Source organism: Aegilops tauschii, chromosome 4 (assembly GCF_002575655.3).
Source record: "Aegilops tauschii subsp. strangulata cultivar AL8/78 chromosome 4, Aet v6.0, whole genome shotgun sequence".
In the NCBI taxonomy this organism is placed as follows: domain Eukaryota; kingdom Viridiplantae; phylum Streptophyta; class Magnoliopsida; order Poales; family Poaceae; genus Aegilops; species Aegilops tauschii.
In genome coordinates, this window is record NC_053038.3 from 348,332,591 (window position 1) to 348,360,473 (window position 27,883).

The window sequence follows — 27,883 nt, forward strand, 5'->3', positions numbered from 1 at the left end:
GAGGGGCCGGAGTGGGCGCGTACAACAGCGGGTAGGCCTGTGTGGGCGCACCGGGGCGGGGGCCGAGGACGCCGGCGGAGTTCGGCGAATCCACGGGCTGCGTGGCGGAGGGAAGGGTGCGCCCATCGACGCGAAGTAGCCTAGCCACGGCTGAGCACCCGCGCCACGTCCAGCAGGGGCATCACCACGCCCACGGCCGCGGCCGCGTCTGCGCCCACCGTGCTGGCTGCGGTTTGCGCCGAGCTGGCCACCACCACCGCCAGCAGGGGCGCGATCTCCGCCCCGGTCGCCGCGGTCGCCACCGCGCGCACCACCACGGTCACCGGAGGGGCCGCGGTCATCATGCTGCACCGCAAGGACCTGAGCCCCCTCAGCGCGGACATGTTTGTCCATGGATAGTTCGGCGAGGACGAGACGTGCGCGCGCCTAGTTGAAGGTGGGCAGGGGCACGGTGGACTGGAGGATCGCCGACTGCATCACAAACTTGGGCCCCAGCCCATCGAGCATCTGCAAGGTGAGGGTGCGATCTGTGACGGGCTCACAGCGTCGGCGAGGGCGGCCGCGATGCCTTGCAGCCGGCGGCAGTACTCGTGGACGGTGAGGTCGCCGCGCACACACGCCCGAAACTCCTGGCCCAGATGCATAGCATGTTCAGCTTCGTTGGCGAGGAAGTACTCGTGGAGCCGCGTCCAGATGGTGAAGGCGGAGGAGCTGGCGGGGGCGACGATGTCGAGGAGGTCCCCCTCGATCGTGGTGTAGAACCAAAGGACGACGGTGGTGTCGTCATCACGCCATGCCGGGTCGGCTAGCCGGCGAGTCGAGACGGCCCGGACAGGATCCTCGGCGTGGTGTCGCGCAAGCATCAGGGTGATGTAGTTCCTCCAGCGCGTGAAGTTGCGGCCGTCGAGCGCGAGCTTGAAGTCGATGACGCCGGCGACGCTGGACGGGAGAGGTGGGGGAGGATTGGAGGAGGAAGGCAGGGTCGAGGGGGTGGGTGGGATGGCTGCAAGAGGAAGACCACCGGAGCCAGAGGTCTCGTCAGAAACCGGAGCGCGTGGAGGCGCATCGATGGGGTTGCCGGAGGCGGCGGCGACATTAGCCGTTCGCTCGGGAGAGGAGGAAGGGGAAGCCATAGCTCTGATAACCAAACTGAGCGATCAATCACACTGTTTTTCCATAACTGTTTATGTTGGGAAACGTAGTAAATTCAAAAAATTTCCTACGCACACGCAAGATCATGGTGATGCATAGCAACGAGAGGGGAGAGTGTTGTCCACGTACCCTCGTAGACCGACAGCGGAAGCGTTATCACAACGCGGTTGATGTAGTCGTACGTCTTCACGATCCGACCGATCAAGTACCGAACGCACGGCACCTCCGAGTTCAGCACACGTTCAGCTCGATGACGCCCCTCGAACTCCGATCCAGCCGAGTGTTGAGGGAGAGTTTCGTCAGCACGACGGCGTGGTGACGATGATGATGTTTCACCGACGCAGGGCTTCGCCTAAGCTCCGCAACGGTATTATCGAGGTGTAATATGGTGGAGGGGGGCACCGCACACGGCTAAAATATCGTATATCAAGTGTATTTAGAGGTGCCCCCTGCCCCCGTATATAAAGGAGCAAGGGGAGGCCGGCTACCCTAGGCGCGCCAAGGAGAGGGGGGGAGTCCTCCTCCTAGTAGGAGTAGGACTCCCCTTTCCTAGTCCAACAAGGAAAAGAGGGGGGGGGGAAGGAAAGAGAGGGAGAGGGAGAGGGAAAGGGGGCTGCGCCCCCTCTCCTAGTCTAACTAGGATTCCTCCTGGGAGGGGGCGCGCCACCTCCTGGCTGCTGCCCTCTCTCTCCCCTCTAGGCCCACTAAGGCCCAATACTTCCCCGGGGGGTTCCGGTAACCCTCCGGCACTCCGGTTTAATCCGAAACTTCTCCGGAACACTTCCGGTGTCCGAATATAGTCGTCCAATATATCAATCTTTATGTCTCGAACATTTCGAGACTCCTCGTCATGTCCGTGATCACATCCGGGACTCCGAACAACCTTCGGTACATCAAAACATATAAACTCATAATATAATTGTCATCGTAACTTTAAGCGTGCGGACCCTACGGGTTCGAGAACTATGTAGACATGACCGAGACACCTCTCCGGTCAATAACCAATAGCGGAACCTGGATGCTCATATTGGTTCCTACATATTCTACGAAGATCTTTATCGGTCAGACCGCATAACATCATACGTTGTTCCCTTTGTCATCGGTATGTTACTTGCCCGAGATTCGATCGTCGGTATCTCGATACCTAGTTCAATCTCGTTACCGGCAAGTCTCTTTACTCGTTCCGTAATACATCATCCCGCAACTAACTCATTAGTCACAATGCTTGCAAGGCTTATAGTGATGTGCATTACTGAGTGGGCCCAGAGATACCTCTCCGACAATCGGAGTGACAAATCCTAATCTCGAAATACGCCAACCCAACAAGTACCTCTAGAGACACCTGTAGAGCACCTTTATAATCACCCATTTATGTTGTGACGTTTGGTAGCACACAAAGTGTTCCTCCGGTAAACGGGAGTTGCATAATCTCATAGTCATAGGAACATGTATAAGTCATGAAGAAAGCAATAGCAACATACTAAACGATCGGGTGCTAAGCTAACGGAATGGGTCAAGTCAATCACGTCATTCTCCTAATGAGGTGATCCCGTTAATCAAATGACAACTCATGTCTGGCTAGGAAACATAACCATCTTTGATTAACGAGCTAGTCAAGTAGAGGCATACTAGTGACACTCTGTTTGTCTATGTATTCACACATGTATTATGTTTCCGGTTAATACAATTCTAGCATGAATAATAAACATTTATCATGATATAAGGAAATAAATAATACTTTATTATTGCCTCTAGGGCATATTTCCTTCAGTTTACACGTACATATAGAAAGCCAGCCCTACATGCAGGGCACGTCCCGAATGGTGGCACTAGATTAGGTCTATCCCTAAAGACTAGGCCTACCTTGTTACAACAGAAGGAGATATACAACAACCCAACGTTACAATGTATGTGACAGTTCAACAGTCTCACCGCAGGCACTTAATGAATGATTGAAGACCTTGCCTCCCCCTCGTGTCTTACCAAGGACTAAGTTCGCACTTGTGGCAAAAAAATATCCACCATTCCACCCAACCTAACCCGGGGGTCGGGTGTGAAGGTTCCTCTCGGAGAGTGGTGAAAAGAAATGTTTTGTATCATACAAAAAAAGGTCCAACATGTATTCAAAAAATTGTAAAACACGTATTCAAAAAAATGTTTAAAGCAAGTACTTGAAAAAAGATAATCATATATCTAAAAATATTAAACTTATATGAGAAATATTTTAGATGTATACGAAAAAATGTGCAATGTGCGAAAAAGTAGACATCAAAATATTTATTAAAAATCAATCTTAATCATCTATTCGACAAATGTTTATCATGTATTTGAAAAATATTAAACATGTACAAAAATATGTTCTTGATGTATGTGAAAAATGTATAAATGCATTAAAAAATTAGACATGTTGACAAATAATACAGAAGGAGAAAAAAAACCAAAGAAAATAAAAAATCCAAAGAAACCAAAGAAAAAAGAAAACATATGTAAAATAGGAAACCAAAAGAAAACTGATGAAAACAAAGAAAAACAAAGAATGCCAAGAAAACAAACAAAAGAAAAAGAAACAGAAAAAGACCACATGTACAAAGACGGTTTAACATGGATAGATTTTTTTTCCCGGTCCATTTAATACGGACAGATGGACGCACATACAGGAAAACCAGTTGTCTATTGAAAACTGAATAAAAAAGCCCAGGCCTCGACCCAACTAGCACTCCATGTAGGCGATCCTTTCTTCCTCGTCGCTATAGGCGGCATATAGCTTCAGCTAGGATTAGGTGTGTGCGCTGACACACACGTCAATCTTCTTGGAGCATAGGTGTATTTTACATCACTAAATTGTGGTTTTGTTTTTTGCAGGGGAACTAAATTGTGGTTGGAGTGAATTATACCCCATCAAAAAGTGCTTGTTTGCATCATCACAAACGTCTAACTCCAACAGACAATGTAAAATGAGGCACTAGTGCTCAATAGATGATGTAAAATTGCAACGACTAGATTATTGCAAACACGCCAAGTTCATTTCAAACAAACATAGATTACAGCAATACTACTTCATACTAATTCTACTTGATCATCTCTAACATAACTAGTAGAACGTCCATGCGTTACCACGGACTTTTTTTTCTTCACAAGTGCACTAATGAAAAACAATGCATATCAAATTTTGCAGATATAGACTCTTTTATTACAGCTATACTTATAAAGCATTTCAAATTTCATATCTATATAAAAGATAGCCTGGAACAATCGAAAAGTACTTAAAATCCACTTCACCTACAATGTAACCCGAGGATGTGTACATTGAGAGCCAATAAATATAATGCATTTCAAATTTCATATGTATAGAAAAGATAGCCTGGAACAATAAAAAATAATTAAAATCCACTTCACATGCAATGGAACTCGAGGATGTGTGCATAGAGATAAATGATCCAAAAAATATATGTTACAAACTAATATCTATTTGATGCGCTTAAGATATTTATATACAAGGTCACGAATGTTGTCTTTAGCTTCATTTGCATCCTGCACATGCAATATATATAATTAGCATAATGATTTCACATGAAAAATAATATTGCTCGTGCGTTGCAACGATGCATATATTAGTTTGGTTGTTCGACTTTAATCAAGTTAACGTATGTCTATAGATACATAAAACTCTCCGAGAGTTTTCTCCCCTTCCCTCAGTGGCTAGGCAAAACTCTCCTCTCCAGACTTCTCTGGCGAGCCTATGGATTTGCCTCCCCTCTAGGTGTCTCTCCAGCTAGTAGTTTGGGTTAATGGTTTTAGTCCATCTAGATGTAGTCGACGGAGCTCTGCTGTAGATTCCCGTTGTCTCCTTGGGGCGGCGATGTTAGGGTTTCTTGTCGTTCGTACGCGACGGTGAGATTTGATGTCAATTCCTACAGATCTATCCAAGAATTTAACAACGACAATTACGGCTCCAGGGTGTTGGTCCTTAGGGGCATGTCTACGAAGACTTTCGTACTGTCGGTAATCGGCTTCGGTAGGGGAGCGGCGATAGCGGCACGTCGACTGCACATCTGACAACAGTAGTGGAGACCTCGATGTCACTTTTATTACGTTTGAGGTGATTTGTGTTGGGGAACGTTGCATGAAAAACAAAAAATTTCTATGCACACGCAAGATCTAACCATGGAGATGCATAACTACGAGAGGGGAGAGCATCTTCATACCCTTGAAGATCGCTAAGCGGAAGCATTTATCAACGCGGTTGATGTAGTCGTACACCTTCACGATCCGTCCCGATAAAGCACCGAACGTATGGCACCTCCGTGTTCAGCACACGTTCAGCTCGATGACGTCCTCGCCTTCTCGATCCAGCAAGAGAGGCGAAGTAGTAGATGAGTTCCGGCAGCACGACGACATGGTGACAGTGGTGGTGAAGAACAATCTTCGCAGGGCTTCGCCAAGCACAACGGAAACTATGAAGGAGGATAAACTAGAGGGGGCGGGGTTGCCGGCACACAGCTTGGTGATTCTTGATGTGTTACGGGTGCTAGCCCTGCCCCTCTATTTATATGTTGAGCCCCGGGGTCGAAACTTGGAGAAAAAGCCTCCTCAAAGTCAGTTTTGCCCGCAAGGAAGAGTCCTTCTCGGACTTCTAGCACCAGACGCCACAGTCCTCGGCGTATGGCCCAGACGCCATGTGCCTCGGCATCTGGCCCAGGGCCAGGCACTAGGGTCTTCGGCGTTTGGTCCCTGACCTATGCAAAACATCCTTTTGCACCGACCTAAAGCGCCGTGGGCCTTACCCCTTGGCCTAACCATACCATCCTATATATCAATCTTTACCTCCGGACCATTCCGAAGCTCCTCGTCATGTCCGTGATCTCATCTGGGACTCCAAACAACATTCTGTCACCAACATACATAACTCATATAATACTATATAGTCAACGAACGTTAAGCGTCTGGACCCTGCGGGTTTAAGAATGATGTAGACATGACCGAGACGCTTCTCCGATCAATAACCAATAGCGGGACCTGGATGCCCATATTAGTTCCTACATATTCCATGAAGATCTTTATCGGTCGAACCTTTATGACAACATACGTAGTTCCCTTTGTCTTTGGGTATGTTACTTGCCCGAGATTCGACTGTCGGTATCTCCATACCTAGTTCAATCTCGTTACAAACAAGTCTCTTTACTTGTTCCGTAATACATCATCCCGTAACTAACTCCTTAGTCACTTTGCTTGTAAGCTTCTTGTGACGCTGTATTACCGAGAGGGCCCAGAGATACCTCTCCAATATACGGAGTGACAAATCCTAATCTCGATCCATGCCAACTCAACAGACACCTTCGAAGATACCTGTAGAGCATCTTTATGATCACCCAGTTACGTTTTGACGTTTGATAGCACACAAGATATTCCTTCGGTATCTGGGAGTTGCATGATCTCATAGCCGAAGGAATATGTATTTGACATTAAGAAAGCTGTAGCAATAAACTGAACGATCATATACTATGCTAACAGTTGGGTCTTGTCCGTCACATCATTCTCCTAATGATGTGATCCCGTTATCAAATGAAAACTCATGTCTATGGCTAGGAAACCTTAACCATCTTTTGATCAACAAGATAGTCTAGTAGAGGCTCACTAGGGACACAGTGTTGTCTATGTATCCACACATGTATCTGAGTTTCCGATCAATACAATTCTAGCATGGATAATAGACGTTTATAATTAACAGAGAAATATTATAATAACCAATTTGTTATTGTTTGTAGGGCATATTTCCAACAATTTGTACTTCTGATAAACTTTTGCAATAGCCCGGAATCTTTTTCGAAAAAAATGTATACCTATAAAATTTTCATGCACATGTACAATTTACCTTTTTATCAATAAAACACTCAACATCTTCTTTCTCCACCAACTATCGCCGCAACCCCGCTCCATGTTTGCCAGCTTAGTTAGTGAAAGATCCGGCTTGTAATCCCCCCTTCCACCTCCGTGAACACAAACTTTGAATTTCAAACACGTAAGGGCGCACTTGTACTATATTTCACACTAAACCTCTCTCTATCTGACATATCTCTCTCATTGTAATATGTTAGTACCACTCTCTCCTTACACCCTTTCTTTCACACCTATATATGTCTCTCGCTCCCAAACTCTATCCCACCCTCCTCCGCCCCACCTTCATTCTCTCTCTCTCTCTCTCTCTCTCTCTCTCACACACACACACACACATACACACACACACTCCCTCTCCTATGACTTAAAACTTAATTTTGGCTCAGCTTAATTTACCGAGTGTTAACATTCGGCGGCTACAGTATATCCTAGAAGCCAAAATCCAGGCCAAGATTGTGCCAAAAACATTGTGATCAATCAAACCATCTATATGGTTACTAATTGGTTGTATCCCTTCTAACAAAGATTGACATGAAAGGGACAACTTACCAAGTTTTTCTTGCTGCTATGATCTCGAGAATCTGGGAAACGTCCAGATTGTAGAGATATCATTCTCTTCAACGTATCACACATTTGTGCCCCCTGTAGCTGCTTCCGCTTGAGTCTGCTGGTGAATGATCCCGTCTGCTATGCAACAAATGGACAAAAAGTTCTTCTATTGAAATAAATATTAGTGTGACAATTTATGAAATCTTCTTCATACATAGGCTGGTGACAAAAAATCATATTCCTAACAGAAAAATAGATAAATAACTGACCTTATTTCTTAACAGATAAATAGCTCCGGGTGAGCATTTGAAACATTTCCCATGCAAGGATGGAAAAGAAATAAAACATATGGAATATTTTTTCTGAAATAAAACATATGATAGGCAAAGATCAAATGATCTATCTAAGAAAGGTTATCAGATAAGTTAGCTTAAACAACCCGTGATGAGCATACACACAAAGAAGAGAAGATAACATTAGATGCCCCAAAAATCAAGTCTTGCATGGGCTGTCAATCCAATATTAGAAAAATCCCAACCCATATTGGATGCCAATTTTCTAAAAGGATTCCACATCACCTGTTATCAGGACAGTCAGTTTAAATCATGAAACATAAGTACAACATGTAGAAGATATTTTTATTTTGACTAGACAAAGCTATAATACTTTCGTCTTTAATTGTTGGTTAATTTCTGAAAGGTAAATATAAAAGAGGAAACTGCTAAAAAATAGATGAATGTATCCTTTCGAGCTTGACAGAAGTACATAATCTAGATTGCACAAAAATTCGACAACATTAGATCGCGAGAACTATCGTTGATTGAATAGGCATTGTATATTATAACTTTTAACAGAACTAAGAGACAAAAGGGGATTTACCATACTAGAATAATGTAGATATCATAGTACATCTGAAATAAGTAGTTTATATACCAAGCTTTCACTGTATGCAAATCCCGCAACAGGATGACACGAACACATACATCGATCAATCTGGTGCTGATATCATAACTATTGAAGTTAATTCCTTCAGCAATTCTCCGGGAAATGCTGCAACAAGCCATGTACTACTGGTCAATCTCAGTATCTGGTCTGGCTCACTCCATCTTCTCACCTGTCAATGCACCGGACTGCACCATCTCGGCGATCGACATGTCTTTCCTTCCACGCAGCTTGCTGACGAGCCTCCTGAGGGCGGCAGAGGCGCTTGCGCCATCGCAGCCCATGAACACCCCGCCGATGCTGGCCAGCGTGATGCACACGTCGGTGGAGAGTAGGCCCTTAGCCTCGGCCATGAAGCCGTCCACCACCTGATGCAAATATACCTTAGAGGCAATAATAAAGTTGTTATTATTATATTTCCTTATTCATGATAAAGGTTTATTATTCATGCTAGAATTGTATTGACCAGAAACTTAAATACATGTGTGGATACATAAACAAATACCGTGTCCCTAGTGAGCCTCTACTAGACTAGCTCGTTGATCAAAGATGGTTAAGGTTTCCTAACCATGGACATGAGTTGTCAGTTGATAACGGGATCACATCATTAGGAGAATGGTGTGATGGACAAGACCCATCCGTTAGCTTAGCATACGATCGTTCAGTTTATTGCTACAACTTTCTTAATGTCAAACACATGTTCCTTCGACCATGAGATCATGCAACTCCCGGATACCGGAGGAATACCTTGTGTGCTATCAAACATCACAACATAACTGGGTGATCATAAAGATGCTCTACAGGTATCTCCGAAGGTGTCTGTTGAGTTGGCGTGGATCGAGATTGGGATTTGTCACTCTGTATATCAGAGAGGTATCTCTGGGCCCTCTCGTTATATAACATCACAAGAAGCTTGCAAGCAAAGTGACTAAGGAGTTAGTTACGAGATGATGTATTACGGAACGAGTAAAGAGACTTGCCGGTGACGAGATTGAAATAGGTATGGAGATTAAAGTTTCTTGAGTTCATCATCACTCCATTCTTGTTTTCTATTATCCTCGGGCAAGTAACATACCGACAGACGAAGGGAACTACGTATGTTGTCATAAGGTTCGACCGATAAAGATCTTCGTAGAATATGTAGGAACCAATATGGGCATCCAGGTCCTGCTATTGGTTATTGACCAGAGAGGCGTCTCGGTCATGTCTACGTCATTCTCGAACCCATAGGGTCCGCACGCTTAACGTTCATTGATGATATAACATCATATGAGTTATGTGAGTTGGTGACCGGATGTTGTTTGGAATCCTGGATGAGATCACGGACATGACGAGGAGCTCCGGAATGGTCCAGAGGTAAAGATTAATATACGGGATGAAGGTATTCGGGTTTCAGAAAGGTTTCAGAATGCATCGGAGTGCCGGAAGGGGTTCCGGGAGGCCATGGGTAGGTTATACCTACTTGGTGGACCTCATGGGCCAAGGAGGGAGGCGCACCAGCCCACAAGGGGGCTGGGCGCGGTCCACCTCCCCTGCCCTGCGCACTAGAAGGAAGGAGGGGGCACCCTGGGGCAGCCGACCCCCTTTTCCTTCCCCCCATGCTCCATACATGGAGGGGGGGGGGGGGGGGCGAGGCGCCTAAGGCAGGTCAAGCCGCCGGCCCCCTCCTGCCCTTTTCCTCCACGCCTAAGGGAAGGAAAGGGAGGGGCGCGCCTAGCGCTGACTCCTCTCCCTCTCCACCTATATATATGTGGGGAGGGAGAGGGGCAACACACACAATGATACCCAAGCCGTGTGCGGCGCCCCTCTCCCTCTAGTTCATCCCGGTCATATTTTCATAGTGCTCGGCGAAGCCCTGCGGAGATAGTTGCATCACCACCGTCACCACGCCTTCGTGCTGCCGGAACTCATCTACTACGTCCCCGTCTTGCCGGATCAAGAAGGCGAGGATGTCAACAAGCTGAATGTGTGCTGAACGCGGAGGTGCCGTACGTTCGGTACTTGATCGGGCGGATCGTGAAGGTGTACGACTACATCAACCGCGTTGATAAACGCTTACGCTTAAAGGTCTATGAGGGTATGTAGACACACTCTCCCCTCTCGTTGCTAGCATCTCCATGGATAGATCTTGCGTGTGCGTAGAATTTTTTTGTTTTCCACGCAATGTTTCCCAGCAGTGGTATCATGAGCCAGGTCTATGCGTAGATGATATGCACGAGTAGAACACAAAGGAGTTGTGGGCGGTGATGGTAATACTACTTACCATCAACGTCTTATTTTGATTCGAAGGCATTATGGGATGAAGCGGCCTGAACCACCTTACATGTCCACGCACATGAGACTGGTTCCACTGACTGAAATGCAACTTGTTTTGCATAAAGGTGGCTGGTGGGTGTCTGTTTCTCCTACTTTAGTTGAATCAAATTTGACTATGGCTGGTCATTGTAGAAGGTTAAAATAGCAAACTTGATAATCACCGTTGTGGTTTTTGCGTAGGTAAGAACGGTTCTTGCTAGAAGCCCATAGCAGCCACGTAAAACTTGCAACAACAAGTAGAGGACGTCTAACTTGTTTTTGCAGGGCATGTTGTGATGTGATATGGTCAAGACGTGATGTGGTATACGTTGTTGTATGAGATGATCATGTTTTGTAATATCGACGACCGACAGGAGCCTTAGGGTTATCTCTTAATTATTGTATGAAATGCAAGTGCCATGTAATTGCTTTACTTTATCGCTATGCGTTAGCAATAGTTGTAGAAGCAATATTTGGCAAGATGACCCTGACGCAACGATGGAGATCATTGTGTCGAGCCGGTGACGTTGGAGATCACGCCGATGCTTTGGAGATGGAGATCAAAAGCACAAGATGATGATGGCCATATCATGTCACATATTTTGGTTGCATGTGATGTTTATCCTTTATGCATCTTATTTTGCTTAGAACGACAGTATCATTATAAGATGATCCCTTCACTAAATTTCAAGATAAAGTGTTCTCCCCCCGAGTATGCACCGTTGCTAAAGTTCGTCGTTTCGAAGCAGCTCATGATGATCCGGTGTGATAGACTCTACGTTCACATACAATGAGTGTAAGCCAGTTTTACACAAGCAAAATACTTGGGTTAAACTTGACGAGCCTAGCATGTACAGACATGGTCTCGGAACACTGCAGACCGAAAGGTCGAACGTGAGTCATATAGTAGATATGATCAACATAGAGATGTTCACCATTGAAGACTACCCCATCTCACGTGATGATCAGACATGTGTTAGTTGATTTGGATCATGTATCACTTAAATAACTTGAGGGATGTTAATTTTAGTGGGAGTTCATTAGTAATTTGATTAATTGAACTTAATTTATCATGAACTTATTCTTGATAGTATTTGCATATCTATGTTGTAGATCAATGGCCCGTGCTACCGTTCGCTTGAAGTTTAATGCGTTCCTAGAGAAAACTAAGTTGAAAGATGATGGTAGCAATAATGCGGACTGGGTCCGTGATCCGAGGATTATCCTCATTGCTGCACAGAAGAATTATGTCCTTGATGCACCGCTAGGTGACAGACCTGTTGCAGGAGTTGATGCAGACATTATGAACGTTTGACATGCTTGATCTGATGGCTACTTGATAGTTTAGTGCGCCATGCTTTACGGCTTAGAATAGGGGCTCCAAAGATGTTTTGAACGCCATGGAATATATGAGATGTTCCAAGAGCTGAAATTGGTATTTCAGGCTCATGCCCGTGTTGAGAGGTATGAGACCTCTGACAAGTACTTTGCCTACAAGATGGAGGAGAATAGCTTAGCCAGTGAGCATGTGCTCAGAATGTCTGGGTACTACGATCGCTTGAATAAAGTGGGAGTTAATCTTCCAGATAAGATAGTGATTAATAGAATTCTCCAGTCACTATCACCAAACTACTAGAGCTTCGTGATGAACTATAATATGCAAGGAATGACTAAAACGATTTTCGAGCTCTTCGCGATACTGAAATCGGTGGAGGTAGAAATCAAGAAAGAGCATCAAGTGTTGATGGTTAATAAGACCACTAGTTTCAAGAAAAGGGCAAGGGAAAGAAAGGGAACTTCAAGAAGAATGGCAAGCAAGTTGCTACTCCCGTGAAGAAGCCCAAAGCTAGACCCAAGCCTGAGACTAAGTGCTTCTACTGCAAAGGAAATGGTCACTAGAAGCGGAACTGCCCCAAATACTTGGCAGATAAGAAGGATGGCAAAGCAAACAAAGGTATATTTGATATACATGTTATTGATGTGTACCTTACTGGTGCTCGTAGTAGCCCCTAGGTATTTGATACCGGTTCAGTTGCTAAGATTAGAAACTCGAAACAGGAGTTGCAGAATAAACGGAGACTAGTTAAGGGCGAGGTGACGATGTGTGTTGGAAGTGTTTGAAGATTCATATGATCACCATCGCATACTCCCTCTACCTTCGGGATTAGCGTTGAGCCTAAATAAATGTTATTTGGTGTGTGCGTTGAGCATGAACATGATTAGATCGTGTTTATTGCAAATACGGTTTTTCATTTAAGTCAGAGAATAATTGTTGTTCTGTTACATGAACAAAACCTTCTATGGTCATGCACCCAATGTAATGGTTTATTGAATCTCGATCGTAGTGATACACATATTCATAATATTAATGCCAAAAGATGCAAAGTTGATAATGATAGTGCAACATACTTGTGGCACTGCATGTAAAAACCTTCTATGGTCATATTGGTGTAAAGCGCATGAAGAAACTCCATGCGGATGGACTTTTGGAATCACTTGATTATGAATCATTTGATACTTGCGAACCATGCCTCATGGGTAAGATGACTAAAACTCCGTTCTCCAGAACAATGGAGCGAGCTAATGACTTATTGGAAATAATACATACCGATGTATGCGGTCCGATGTGTGTTGAGGCACGCGACGGGTGTTATTTTCTGACCTTCACATATGATTTGAGTAGGTATGGGTATATCTACTTTATGAAACACATGTCTGAAAAATTTGAAAAGTTCAAAGAATTTTAAAGTGAAGTGGAGAATCATCGTAATAAGAAAATAAAGTTTCTATGATCGGATCGCGGAGGCGAATATTTGAATTACGAGTTTGGCCTTCATTTAAAACAATGTGGAATTGTTTCACAACTCACGCCACCTGGAACACCACATCATAAAGGTGTGTCCGAACATCGTAATCATACCTTATTAGATATGGTGCATTCTATGATGTCTCTTACCGATTTGCCTTTATCATTTTGGGGTTATGCATTAGGGACAATCGCATTCACATTAAAAAGGGCACCGTCTAAATACATTGAGACGACACCGTATGAACTATGGTTTGGCAAGAAACCTAAGCCGTCGTTTCTTAAAGTTTAGGGATGCAACGCTTATGTCAAACAGCTTCAGCCTGATAAGCTCGAACCCAAAGCAGAGAAGTGCGTCTTCATAGGATACCCTAAAGAGACAATTGGGTATACCTTCTACCACAGATCCGAAGGCAAGATCTTTGTTGCCAAGAATGGGTCCTTTCTAGAGAAGGAGTTTCTCTCGAAAGAAGTGAGTGGGAGGAAAGTAGAACTTGATGAGGTAGTTGTACCTTCTCTTGAATCGGAAAGGAGAACATGAGGGAAAACCGTTTCCGTGATGCCTACACCAACTAGAGAGGAAGCTAATGATGGTGATCATGAAACTTCAGACCAAGTTACTACTGAACTTCGTTGGTCGACCAGAATACGTTCCGCACTAGAGTGGTATGATAATCCTGTCCTGGAAGTCATGTTATTAGACCACGGGAAACCTACGAACTATGAAGAAGCTATGATGAGCCCAGATTTCAATAAATGGCTTGAGGCCATGAAATCTGAGATAGGATCCATGTATGAGAACAAAGTGTGGACTTTGGTGGACTTGCCCGATGATTGGCAAGCCATTGAGAATAAATGGATCTTCAAGAAGAAGACGGACGCTGATGGTAATGTCACTGTCTACAAAGCTCGACTTGTCGCAAAAGGTTTTCGACAAGTTCGAGGGGTTGACTATGATGAGACTTTCTCACCCGTAGCAATGCTTAAGTCTGTCCGAATCATGTTAGCAATTGCGGCATTTTATGATTATGAAATGTGGCAAATGGACGTCAAAACTGCATTCCTTAATGGATTTCTTAAAGAAGATTTGTATATGATGCAACCAGAAGGTTTTGTCGATCCTAAAGGTGCTGAAAAAGTGTGTAAGCTCCAGTGATCCATCTATGGACTGGTGCAAGCATCTCAGAGTTGGAATATACGCTTTGATGAGGAGATCAAAGCATATGGTTTCATACAGACTTATGGTGAAGCATGTATTTACAAGAAAGTGAGTGGGAGCTCTGTAGTATTTCTGATATTATATGTGGATGACATATTGCTGATCGGAAATGATATAGAATTTTTGGATAGCATAAAAGGATACTTGAATAAGATTTTTTTCAATGAAAGACCTTGGTGAAGCTACTTACATATTGGGCATCAAGATCTATAGGAATAGATCGAGCCGCTTAATAGGACCTTCACAAAGCACATACCTTGGCAAAGTTTTGAAGAAGTTCAAAATAGATTAGTCAAAGAAAGGGTTCTTGCCTATGTTGCAAGGTGTGAAGTTGAGTAAGACTCAAAGCCCGACCACGGCATAAGATAGAGAGAGAATGAAAGTCATTCCCTATGCCTTAGCCATAGGTTCTATAAAGTACGCCATGCTATGTACCAGACCTGTTGTGTGCCTTGCCATGAGTTTGGCAAGGGGGTACAATAGTGATCCAGGAGTAGATCACTGGACATCGGTCAAAATTATCCTTAGTTACCTAAGAAGACCAAGGAAATGTTTCTCGGTTATGGAGGTGATAAAGAGTTTGTCGTAAAGGGTTACGTTGATGCAAGTTTTGACACCGATCCGGATGACTCTGAGTCTCAATCTGGATACATATTGAACATGGGAGCAATTAGCTAGAGTAGCTCCATGCAGAGCATTGTAGACATAGAAATTTGCAAAATACATACGGATCTGAATGTGGCAGACCCGTTGACTAGACCTCTCTCACAAGCAAAACATGATCACACCTTAGTACTCATTGGGTGTTAATCACATGGCGATGTGAACTAGATTATTGACTCTAGTAAACTCTTTGGGTGTTAGTCACATGGCGATGTGAACTATGGGTGTTAATCACATGGCGATGTGAACTCGATTATTGACTCTAGTGCAAGTGGAAGACTGATGGAAATATGCCCTACAGGCAATAATAAAGTTGTTATTATTATATTTCCTTATTCATGATAAAGTTTTATTATTCATGCTAGAATTGTATTGGCCGGAAACTTAAATACATGTGTGAATACATAAACAAATACCGTGTCCCTAGTGAGCCTCTACTAGACTAGCTCGTTGATCAAAGATGGTTAAGGTTTCCTAACCATGGACATGAGTTGTCACTTGATAACGGGATCACATCATTAGGAGAATGATGTGATGGACAAGACACATCTGTTAGCTTAGCATATGATCGTTCAGTTTATTGCTACTGCTTTCTTAATGTCAAATACATGTTCCTTCGACCATGAGATTATGCAACTCCCGGATACCGGAGGAATACCTTGTGTGCTATGAAACGTCACAACGTAACTCAGTGATCATAAAGATGCTCTACATGTATCTCTGAAGGTGTATGTTGAGTTGGCGTGGATGGAGATTGGCATTTATTACTCTGTATATCGGAGATCTCTGGGCCCTCTCGGTAATAGATCATCACAAGAAGCTTGCAAGCAAAGTGACTAAGGAGTTAGTTACGAGATGATGTATTACAAAATGAGTAAAGAGACTTGCCAGTGACGATATTGAACTAGGTATGGAGATACCGACGATCGAATCTCGGGCAAGTAACATACCGACAGACAAAGGGAACTACGTATGTTGTCATAAAGGTTCGACCGATAAAGATCTTCGTAGAATATGTAGGAACCAACATGGGAATCCAGGTCCCGCTATTGGTTATTGACCGGAGAGGCGTCTGGGTCATGTCTACATCATTCTTGAACCCGTAGGGTCCACACGCTTAACGTTCGTTGACGATATAGTATTATATGAGTTATGTGAGTTGGTGACCGAATGTTGTTCGGAGTCCCGGATGAGATCATGGACATGACGAGGAGCTCCGGAATGGTCCATAGGTACAGATTAATATATGGGATGAAGGTATTCAGGTTTCGGAAAGGTTTCGGAATGCATCAGATGCTAGAAGGGGTTCCGGGAGGCCACCAATAGGTTATACTTACTTGGTGGGCCTCATGGGCCAAGGAGGGAGGTGCACCAGCCCACAAGGGGGCTGGGTGTGCTCCACCTCCCCTTCCCTACGCACCAGAAGGAAGGAGGGGGCGCCCTAGGGCAGCCAGCCCCCTTTCCTTTCCCCCATGCTCCATAACATGGAAGGGGGGAGGCTCCTGAGGCAGGGCAAGCCGCCGGCCCCTTCCTGCCCTTTTCCTCCACGCCTAAGGGAAGGAAAGGGAGGGGGCGCGCCTAGGGCTGCCTCCTCCCCCCCTCCACCTATATATATGCGGGGAGGGAAAGGGGCAACACACACAATGATCCCCAAGCCGTGTGCGGCGCCCCTCTCCCTTTTGTTCATCCTCGTCATATTTTCATAGTGCTCGGTGAAGCCCTGCGGAGATAGTTGCATCAGCACTGTCACCATGCCATCGTGCTGCCGGAACTCATCTACTACTTCACCTGTCTTGCTGGATCAGAAGGCGAGGACGTCATCGAGCTGAACGTGTGTTGACCGCGGAGGTGTTGTACGTTCGGTACTTGATCGTGCAGATCGTGAAGGTGTACAACTACATCAACCACGTTGATAAAAGCTTCCGCTTAATGGTCTATGAGGGTACATAGACACACTCGCCCCTCTCATTGCTATGCATCTCCATGGATAGATCTTGCATGTGCATAGAGTTTTTTTGTTTTCCATGCAACGTTTCCCAACACCACCGTGTCAGGATCGCCATCGCTGTCCTCGCCAACACCGAGGTAGTTCTTGGCGAGCACATGGACTACGATGGGCTAGGTGAGTAGTAGCCGAGCTCAATGTTGCGGTCCATGCATCCCGCGAGGAGCCGTGTCGGGTCCAGCCGCTCCGGGTTGTTGGTGGTGAAGATCATTGGGCGCTCGCTGACATAGGATGACCAGAGCAAATCCACCAAGTTGATGACACTAGAGAGGCTTATTGACTCATGCCTGGTACGTCTCCAACGTTTCTATAATTTATGAAGTATTCACGCCATGTTTACAACAATTCTATATGATTTTGGTATGATTTGATTAGAACTAACCCGGGCTGACGCCGTTTTCAGCAGAACTACCGTGGTGTTCTTTTTGTGCAGAAATAGAAGTTCTCGGAATGGGCTGAAAATTTACGGAGAATATTTTTGGAAAATATAAAAAATAATTGAGCAAAAAGATACCAGAGGGGAGTCCCGAGGCCACGAAAAGGGTGGGGGCGCCCCCCCTAGGGCGCGCCCTCCGGTCTTGTCACCGCCTCGTGGACTGACTTGTCCCCGACGCCAAACACTCCTATAAATTGAGGAAACTCCAAAAGAAAACCTAGATCGAGAGTTCCGCCGCCGTAAGCCTCTGTAGCCACGAAAAACCAATCTAGGCCCTCTCTGGCACCCTGCCGGAGGGGTCCATTATCACCAGAGGCCATGGAGGAGAATCCCAGAGGGGGCCATCATCGCCATGGAGGCCAAGGACCAGAGGGAGAACCTCTCCCCATCTAGGGGGGAGGCCATGGAGGAGGAAACACACGGGGGAGAACCTCTCCCCCTCTCTTTCTATGGCGTTGGAGTGCTACCGGGGGAACCATCGCCGCGGTGATCGTCTTCATCAACATCACCATCCTCATTTCTTTTACGTGGTCCACTCTCCCGCACCCCGCTGTAATCCCCTACTTGAACATGATGCTTTATGCCACATATTATGATCCAATGATGTGTTACCATCCTATGATGTTTTGAGTAGATTTCTTTTGTCCTTTGGGTTGATTGATGATCTAGATTGGTTTGAGTTGTATGTTTTATTTGGTGCTGTCCTATGGTGCCTTCTGTGCCGCGCACACGTGAGAGATTTTCGCTATAGGGTGTTGCAATACGTTCATGATTCGCTTATAGTGGGTTGCTTGAGTGACAGAAGCATAAACCCGAGTAAGGGGGTTGTTGCGTATAGGATAAAGGGGACTTGATACTTTAATGCCATGGTTGGGTTTTACCTTAATGATCTTTAGTAGTTGCAGATGCTTGCTAGAGTTCCAGTCATAAGTGCATATGATCCAAGAAGAGAAAGTATGTTAGCTTATGCCTCTCCTCATATGAAATTGCAATGACGACTATCGATCTTCTTAGCAATTGCCTAGGATAATTCTACACACCCACCCATCATTATTCCACACTCGCTATTTATAATATATATTAATATATTCTAAATTTATGTTAACAACACCCACTTTTATATTTTAGTTCTCCGATATCATGCAAAGTTATCCTCTTCATACCCACAACGTAGTTTTATTTCTCGTTTCAAGATGGAAGAAAACGTTCGGTGTACGCAGAGTCGTATTAGTGGCAGATATGACTTGAGAGAATATTGATCATACCTTTAGCTCCTTATGGGTTCGACACTCCATACTTATCACTTCCACCTTTGGAAATTGCTACGATGACTCCTTGCACTTGGAGATTATCAAGCTCTTTTCTGGCGCCGTTGCCGGGGAGCAATAGCGTGGGGTTGATATGCTCGTGTGTGCTTGTTTGCTTCCTTCACTATTTTGTTTTCCCTTTTGTTTTTTATCTCTTTAGTTGTGGGTGAAACATACAAAAAAATTTAAAAGAATGAAAATACAAAAAAAATTACTTGCCTGTTATGCCTAAAAACTTTTTCAAAAAGAGAAGTGATTGGAAGGTTATGCATTGGAGAAGTGAGGGTCGACCTTGAACACTTGAGTTCATGCTCATGGAAACAATGTAGAATTTTTCATGGAAATTTCTCAAAATTAAGTATCCCCTTGTATATATTCATTGTATTATAAAAATAATGTGCCAACGTTTGGTTTTAGAATGTTTAAATTGCTTGTTTGGTGTGTGCAGCAGAAAAACAGAAACTTTTGCTGTAGTGTTTGAATTTTTATTTTTTACTAGAGCATGATAAAATCTTGAAATTTTTACACAGTACTACTCTGCAAATTTTTTAGATTGTCCTAATTTTTTAGAAGTTTTGAAGTTACAGAAGTATACGAAAGTTCCAGATTGCTACAGATTGTCCTGTTCTTGACAGATCTGTTTTCTATGTGTTGTTCACTTATTTTGATGAATCTATGGGTAGTATCGGGGGGGGGGGGGGGGGGTATGAACCATGATGAAGTTGGAATATAGTATATATAATGCTAATATGAAATTGGAATGAGTTTACAACAGTACCTAAAGGTAGTGATTTGCTTTATTATACTAACGGATTTCACAAAGTTTTTTGTTAAGTTTTGTGTGGATGAAGTGTTTGAAGAATGAGGAGTTACCGATATGAGAAGAATAAGGAGAGGCAAGAGTTCAATCTTGGGGATTCCCAAGGCACCCCAAGTAAATATTTCAAGGATACTCAAGTATCTAAGCTTGGGGATGCCCCGATTGGCATCCCATTTTTCTTCTTCAACAATTATCGGTATACCTAGGTTTTTGTTTTGTTCACATGATATGCGTCTTTTGTGTTTATTCCTCTTTTATTTTCCTATATGCTCCATGCTAGTATGAAATAGCCCTTCATTTATTTGTAGAATGCTCTTTATGCTTCACTTAAATCTTTTGAGTATGGCTTTATAGAATGCTCTTTGTGCTTCACTTAAATCTTTTTAGTATGGCTTTATAGAATGCTTCGTGTGCTTCACTTATATATTTTGAGCTTGGATATTGGTAAATCTAAATTATTTGTAGAATGCTCTATGAACTTCACTTGTACCTTTTAGAGTATGAATAAAATTATCATCGGAATTGGGCTTGGAAGAGTATCATTATAATATCATGCCTAGCTAGAAAGGCATTAAAGAAAAGCGCTTGTTAGGAGACAACCCAATATTTATCCTTACTGTTTGTGTGTGTTCACATGATTAAGCTACTGTAGTAATCATGTTTTATAGTTTTTGTCTCAATAAAGTGCCAAGTAAAGCCTTTGGGGTAGTGTGGATGATAGTTGATTTGATTCTCTGCAAAAACAAAAACTTTTGCCTCCAGTCACTGAATTGTTTAAATTCACTGGAGCGTAGAAAAATTCTGATTTTTTTAAGATGATTTATATAAAAAATTTCTATGTTGTCCTAATTTTTCAGAATTTTTGGAGTAACATAAGTATGGTTGTTATTCAGATCATTACAGACTGTTCTGTTTTTGACAGATTCTATTTTCAATGCATAGTTTTGCTTGTTTTCTAGTTTCTATGGCTTATATTGCTCAATATAAATTGTAGAAATGATATGATGTAGTAGGCATTGTGTGAGAACAATTATGAATCTTGTCTTTGACAATACCAAAGTGAATGATTTACTCTCTATCATACTAACCCATCTCACGAAGTTCCATTAAGTTTTGTGTGATTGAAGTTTTCAAGTTTTGGGTGAGATATCGATACGAGGAGAATAAGGAGTGAAAAGACCCTAAGCTTGGGGATGCCCAAGGCACCCCAAGGTAATATTCAAGGAAGACTGAAGTTCCTAAGCTTGGGGATGCCCCGGAAGGCATCCCCTCTTTCGTCTTCAAAACCATCGGTATACCTTACTCGGAGCTATATTTTCATTCGTCACATGATATGTGTTTCGCTTGGAGTGTATTTTCATTTTGCTTGCTGTTTGAATTAAATCATTGGATCTGAAATCTTGAATGAGAGAGAGTCCTCCTATGGCTAGTTAATTATTTGACTACTCAGTGTTCTTCACTTATATCTTTTTGGAGTAGTTTGTCATTACTCATGTGCTTCACTTATATCCTATGAGTAAATGGTTGAATGAATTGAATATCATAGATCTGAAATTATATATGCTTCATATGCTTATCCCGTGAGGAGTAATGACTACAGTTATAAGAAGTACAGGTGGTAAAATTTATTGAAAGTTAGCAAACAAAACATTGGTCACTTGAACAATTCATGAAAGAATATTGAAGGAAGAGAGATTTCACATATAAATATACTATCTTGGACATCTTCTATGCTTGTGATCCCTATTAATTATTTTCAAACTTGAGCAAATTAGTTGAAGTTGGACAAGGAAGACAATGTAATGAGTTATGTTTGGGTATATTTGCATAGAATTGTATTGTTTTGGATCCCCTAACATGTGGTGCTTGCTTAGGATCCTTTGCTAGCCAAAATTTTGCACTAAGTAGAGATACTACTTGTGCATCCAAACCCCCTAAACCCCGTTTCATGCCATGAGTGTCCACCATATCTACCTATGAATTGAATAAGATCCTTCAAGTAAGTTGTCATCGATGCAAAAAAAATTTGCTCCTAAATATGTATTTATTGTAAGGGAAAATAAGCGTTGTACGAACTTGTGGTGGTAAAGAAATAAAGCGACAGACTGCATAATAAAGGTTGCTATCACAAAGGGCAATACAACGTGACGTTCCTTTGCATTAAGGGTTTGCACATCCAACATTCAAAAGCGCATGACAACCTCCGCTTCCCTCTACGAAGGGCATATCTTTTACTTTCATGTATTTAATTTTATGCAAGAGTCAATAGTATCCCTTCCTATTTCAACCTCAATTATTCTCAGTTGGCAAGCATCATGTAGTGGGGAAAGATACAAGCATATATGACCATTCAAATGTATTTGATCATGAATTATTATTGTTGACAATTATCTATATGATAAATAAGTTGGGAGGCGAAACATTAAGCCCCTATATTTCTCTGTGTTTGACGGATGCTATTTGTTCTAAAAATATGCTTTGAGTGTTTGCAATCATAGAAGACTATATGATAGTTGAGTATGTGGAGTTTGCTAAATCAAAGCTCTTACATAGACCCTTCCTGAAAATAAGATGAATTGCAATTGTTTGATGACTAAGAACATGGTTTGTTAGTTTTCAAGAAACTTTATGGTCTATACTTTAACTTGTGAATAGCTTGCTACTTGATCATGGGAAGTTTTTTGAGATGAGCTCTTGTTTATGATATATAATGATGCTGGAAAAAGTGATTGAAATTATCATTTATCAAACTTGTGCACTTGCTAGCATTCACACTTCATAAATTATTTCTTTTAGCATTTACCTACTAGAGGACGAGCAGGAAGTAAGCTTGGGGATGCTGATACGTCTCCAACGTATCTATAATTTATGAAGTATTCTTGCCATGTTTACAAAAATTGTATATGATTTTTGTATGATTTTACTAGAACTAACCCGGACTGACGCTGTTCTCAGGAGAACTACCGTGGTGTTGTTTTTGTGCAGAAATAAAAGTTCTCAAAATGGGCTGAAAATTTACAGAGAATATTTTTGGAAAATATAAAAAATAATGGAGCAAAAAGATACCAGAGGGGAGTCCCGAGGCCACCACAAGGGTGGGGGGCGCGCCCTCCGGTCTTGTTACCCCCTCGTGGACACTCTTGACTCGTCCCCGATGCCAAACACTCCTATAAATTGAGGAAACTCCAGAACAAAACCTAGATCAGGAGTTCCTCCGCCGTAAGCCTCTGTAGCCACGAAAAACCAATCTAGGCCCTCTCTGGCACCCTACTGGAGGGGGCCATCATCACCGGAGTCCATGGAGGAGGATCCCGAAGGGGACCATCATCGCCATGGAGGCCAAGGACCAGAGGGAGAACCTCTCCCCATCTAAGGGGGAGGCCATGGAGGAGGAATCACAAGGGGAGAACCTCTCCCCCTCTCTTTCGGTGCCGCCGGAGTGCCACCGGGGGAACCATCGGCGCGGTGATCGTCTTCATCAACATCACCATCTTCATCACCATCCTCATCTCTTTTACGCGGCCCACTCTCCCGCACCCCGCTGTAATCCCCTACTTGAACATGGTGCTTGATGCCACATATTATGATCCAATGATGTGTTGCCATCCTATGATGTTTTGAGTAGATTTCTTTTGTCCTTTGGGTTGATTGATGATCTAGATTGGTTTGAGTTGTATGTTTTATTTGGTGCTGTCCTATGGTGCCTTCCATGCCGCGCACAGGTGAGGGATTCCCGCTGTAGGGTGTTGCAATATGTTCATGATTCGCTTATAATGGGTTGCTTGAGTGACAGAAGCATAAACCTGAGTAAGGGGGTTGTTGCGTATGGGATAAAGGGGACTTGATACTTTAATGCTATGGTTGGGTTTTACCTTAATGATCTTTAGTAGTTGCGGATGCTTGCTAGAGTTCCAATCATAAGTGCATATGATCCAACAAGCGAAAGTATGTTAGCTTATGCCTCTCCCTCATATGAAATTGCAATGACAACTACCGATCTTGTTAGCAATTGCCGAGGATAATTCCGCACACCGACCCATCATTATTCCACAATCGCTATTTTTAATTTATAGTAATATATTCTAACTTTATGTTAACAGCACCCACTTTTATATTTTAGTTCTCCAATATCAGGCAAGGTTATCCTCTTCATACCCACAACGTAGTTTTATTTCTTGTTTCTAGATTGAAGCAAACGTTCGGTGTATGCAGATAGGACTTGAGATAATATTGATCTTACCTTTAGCTCCTTGTGGGTTCTACACTCCATACTTATCACTCCCACCTTTGGAAATTGCTACGATGATTCCTTGGACTTGGGGATTATCAACGCCCGATCACTGGCATGGCCGCCGTGACAGGCGGGGATAGTTCGCCGGCTGCGTGTTGTCCTCGTCGGCCACCAGAGCTCTTCTTCCGGTCGGAGAGGTCAAGGGAGCAGTCTATGTCCTCGACGACGACAACGGATTTGGGCATGGTGGAGATGAGCAGGCGGCGAAGGTGGGAGTTGGTGGGCACCATGGTGAGCTCCAGCGCATAGACGCCGAACTCGAGGAGGTTCAGGATGGTGGCCACGAGGTTGGTCTTGCCTGTGCCGGGCGGGCCGTGGAGCTGGTACTCACGCTTCCAGGCATGGTCGATGCACGCCTAGTGCTCCCGCCGGGCGTTGAAGCGGGGCAGGTCGGCGCAGATCTCCTCGCGGAGTGCCAGGTTGACGGTGGGCGTGTCGAAGGTGAAAGGGTGGGAGAAGGTGTGGAAGGTCCAGAGGCGGATGTGGTCATCGCTGGGCGCGGCCGCATAGTTGGTGTAGAGCCTGCGCACCCATGACTTTAGCCACATCCTGGTGGCCTCATCGATTACATCGGGGATGTAGGTGTCATGCACGAAGTCATGGTGCTGGCGGGGGAACTACAACTGGAGGTTGCGGTGGTCGCCGCTGACGCTGCCGAAGACGTTGTACGAGTTGTGCTTGTGTCCCGCGCTTCGCTCGACGGGGCATGCTCGACTGGCGCGACTTGTAGAGGTGCACAGTGAGGCAGCGGCAAGGCAGCGCGAGCCAAGGTAGAGCTGTGCAGCGTCGTAAAGGTCATTGGTGGAGCCGGAGCTGGCAGCGGCGGCCTCGTCAATGAGGATGGTGGCCATGGGCGTCCGGAACGCTGATAGAATATGAACACAGATAATATTCCGTAACAAATTAAGTAGATACATAACGCTTTCATAATGAGATTCGTTTGTCATGATTTACATGTTAATTTCCTTAAAATTCATTATTTGTTTCCTGAAAATATATTATTTGTTTCCTAAAGAGAGGGATCGGTTGATTTGAGTAAGTTAAAAAAGTTAGATCCACAATCTTTTGTACATTAGGAAAGTGTTGATTTGTAATAAAAGAGTGGAGAGAAAAATAAACTGATTGATAAAAAAATCAGCATGGAGGGGGGGGGGGGGAGGTGGGACAAAATAAAACCGGACGAAAATAAAACCGGTGTACCAGACTACCAACTGAGACATTAGAAGTAGAGATTCCGTAACAAAATAAGTAGATACATAATGCTTTCATAATGAGATTTGTTTGTCATTATTTACATGTTAATATCCTTAAATTTCATTATTTGTTTCCTAAAGAGAGGGATCGGTTGATTTGAATAAGTTAGTAAAGTTAGATCCGTAATCTTTTATACATTAGGAAAGTGTTGATTTGTAATAAATGAGTGGAGAGAAAAACAAAACAATTGGTAAAAAAATCAGCATGGAGTGGGTGGTGGGAGGTGAGACGAAATAAAACCGGTGTACGAGGCTATCAACTGAGACATTAGGAGTAGATAAAACTACTCGTCATGATCACTCACGAACCGTGCCCAGAACGCGTCGGTGGTGGGGTCGTAGAGTCGTGGAGCTCCTCATCCTCATTCTTTGAGTCAGATCGACAGGGATCACCGTCAAGGGTCCAGCCTCGTCCTCGTGCTTCGCCGTCTTCTTCTTCTGCTCGGCCAGACATTTCCAATAGTACTCTAGCTCGTTCTGGGCATACTATGGATTCTCCCCCATGAACCTCGCCATCACCGCTTCATCACTCTCACGAATTGGCTAAATGCCAATACAACCCGAGTTAGTTTCCATATAAGTGATTCAAGATTTAAACCTTGATACACCTTTCGGAAGACTTAGAGTCTAACGAATATTTATGGAACTTAAAACTGAAACGGATAAAAATGTTTTATCCATAAAGCTCGACTTGTTGAAACAACAAGTTCAAGAGTTGACTACGATGATGTTGTTTTCATCGTAGCGATGCTTAAAGTCGGTTCGGGTTGAACTAGCAATTAATACATATTTCAATCATGAGATATGAAACATGGATGACAATAGGATTTCCATCTGATGGAAATGAAATCAAGGACTTGCATGTGTTACAGTCCAAGGCATTTTGTCTATCCAAAGGATGCTAGTAAGGGTGCAAACTTCAGAGTTCCAGCGATGGACAGAAGAGAGCAAAATGCAGTTGGAATCTTCGTGCTTTGATGAAATGGTCAAAGGGGTTTGACTTCATCAATGGGTAACGAAGATGCTTGTAATTCAAGAAAGTAAGTGGGAGCGTAATAATATTTCTAAAAACCTTATGTGCTTGGCACATTGGTAATTGGAAATAAATTTCTTGACACGAATTAGGACTTCATTTGAAAATAGTTTTTTGATGAAGTGCTTAGGCTAAATAGCCTCAATATTACGCATGATGATCTATGGAGATAGATTTACCTAATGGAGCTAAGCAATGAATACATATTGACAAGATGCTAAAACCTTTTAGCATTTAAAACGCCAAGGAGTGATTCTATTTGATTGATTGTATTTCTTTGTTGCAATCCATGATAAATTCACCCCTTGCTTATGAACAAAATAAAGCTTTTACTAAACATATTGTTGATGCTATGATGAAAGCTTTTGAAGAAAAATTGGAATTAGAAGTATCAATTCCTAGAAAATTGCATGATGAACGGGAACCTACTATCAAAGTCAATATTAAAATTATGAGTTTTTTGCTTTGTGTGACTTGGGTGCTAGTGTTTCTACAATTCCGAAATCTTTATGTGATGTGCTTGGTCTTACCGATCTTGAAGAATGTTCTTTGAATTTGCACTTGGCAGATTCCACTATTAAAATGCCTATGGGAAGAATTAATGATGTTCTTATTCTTGCAAATAAGAATTATGTGCCCATAGATTTTATTGTTCTTGATATTGATTGCAATCCGTCTTGTCCAATTATTCTTGGTAGACTGTTTCTACGCACTATCGGTGCCGTGATTCATATGAAAGAAGGCAATATTAAGTTCCAATTTCCTTTGAGGAAGGGTATGGAACACTTTCCTAGAACAAGAATTAGTCCACCATATGAATCAATCGTAAGGGCATCTTATGGATCTCGAACCAAAGATGACAAAACTTAGATTCTTGCTTTATGCCTAGCTAAGGGCGTAAAACTATAGCGCTTGTTGGGAGGCAATCCAATGAATAAATTTTATTTTTGCTTTTTGCTTTCTGTTCTTGAGTTTTAGCACAATTATGCTACTGTTATGAATGTGTTTATTGTGTTTTAATTAGTGTTTGTGCCAAGTAGAACCGATAGGATCTTCTTGGGTGATAGTTGTTTGATCTTGCTGAAAAAACAGAAACTTTTGCGCTCACGAAAACAATTCTTATTTTTTATTAGAGCGTGCTAAAATGCGAATTCTTTTTGAAGAAAATTAATATACAAATTACCCAGGTCGTCCTAGTTTTTTAGAATTTTTGGAGT

General features: G+C 43.2%; 1 pseudogene; it reads right to left on the minus strand.

Annotated features, from left to right (window-relative positions):
• Positions 1-476: 476 nt before the first annotated feature.
• On the minus strand, positions 477-25,297 carry LOC109783820 (AAA-ATPase At5g17750-like; annotated as a pseudogene).
• Between the last annotated feature and the right edge of the window lie 2,586 nt (positions 25,298-27,883).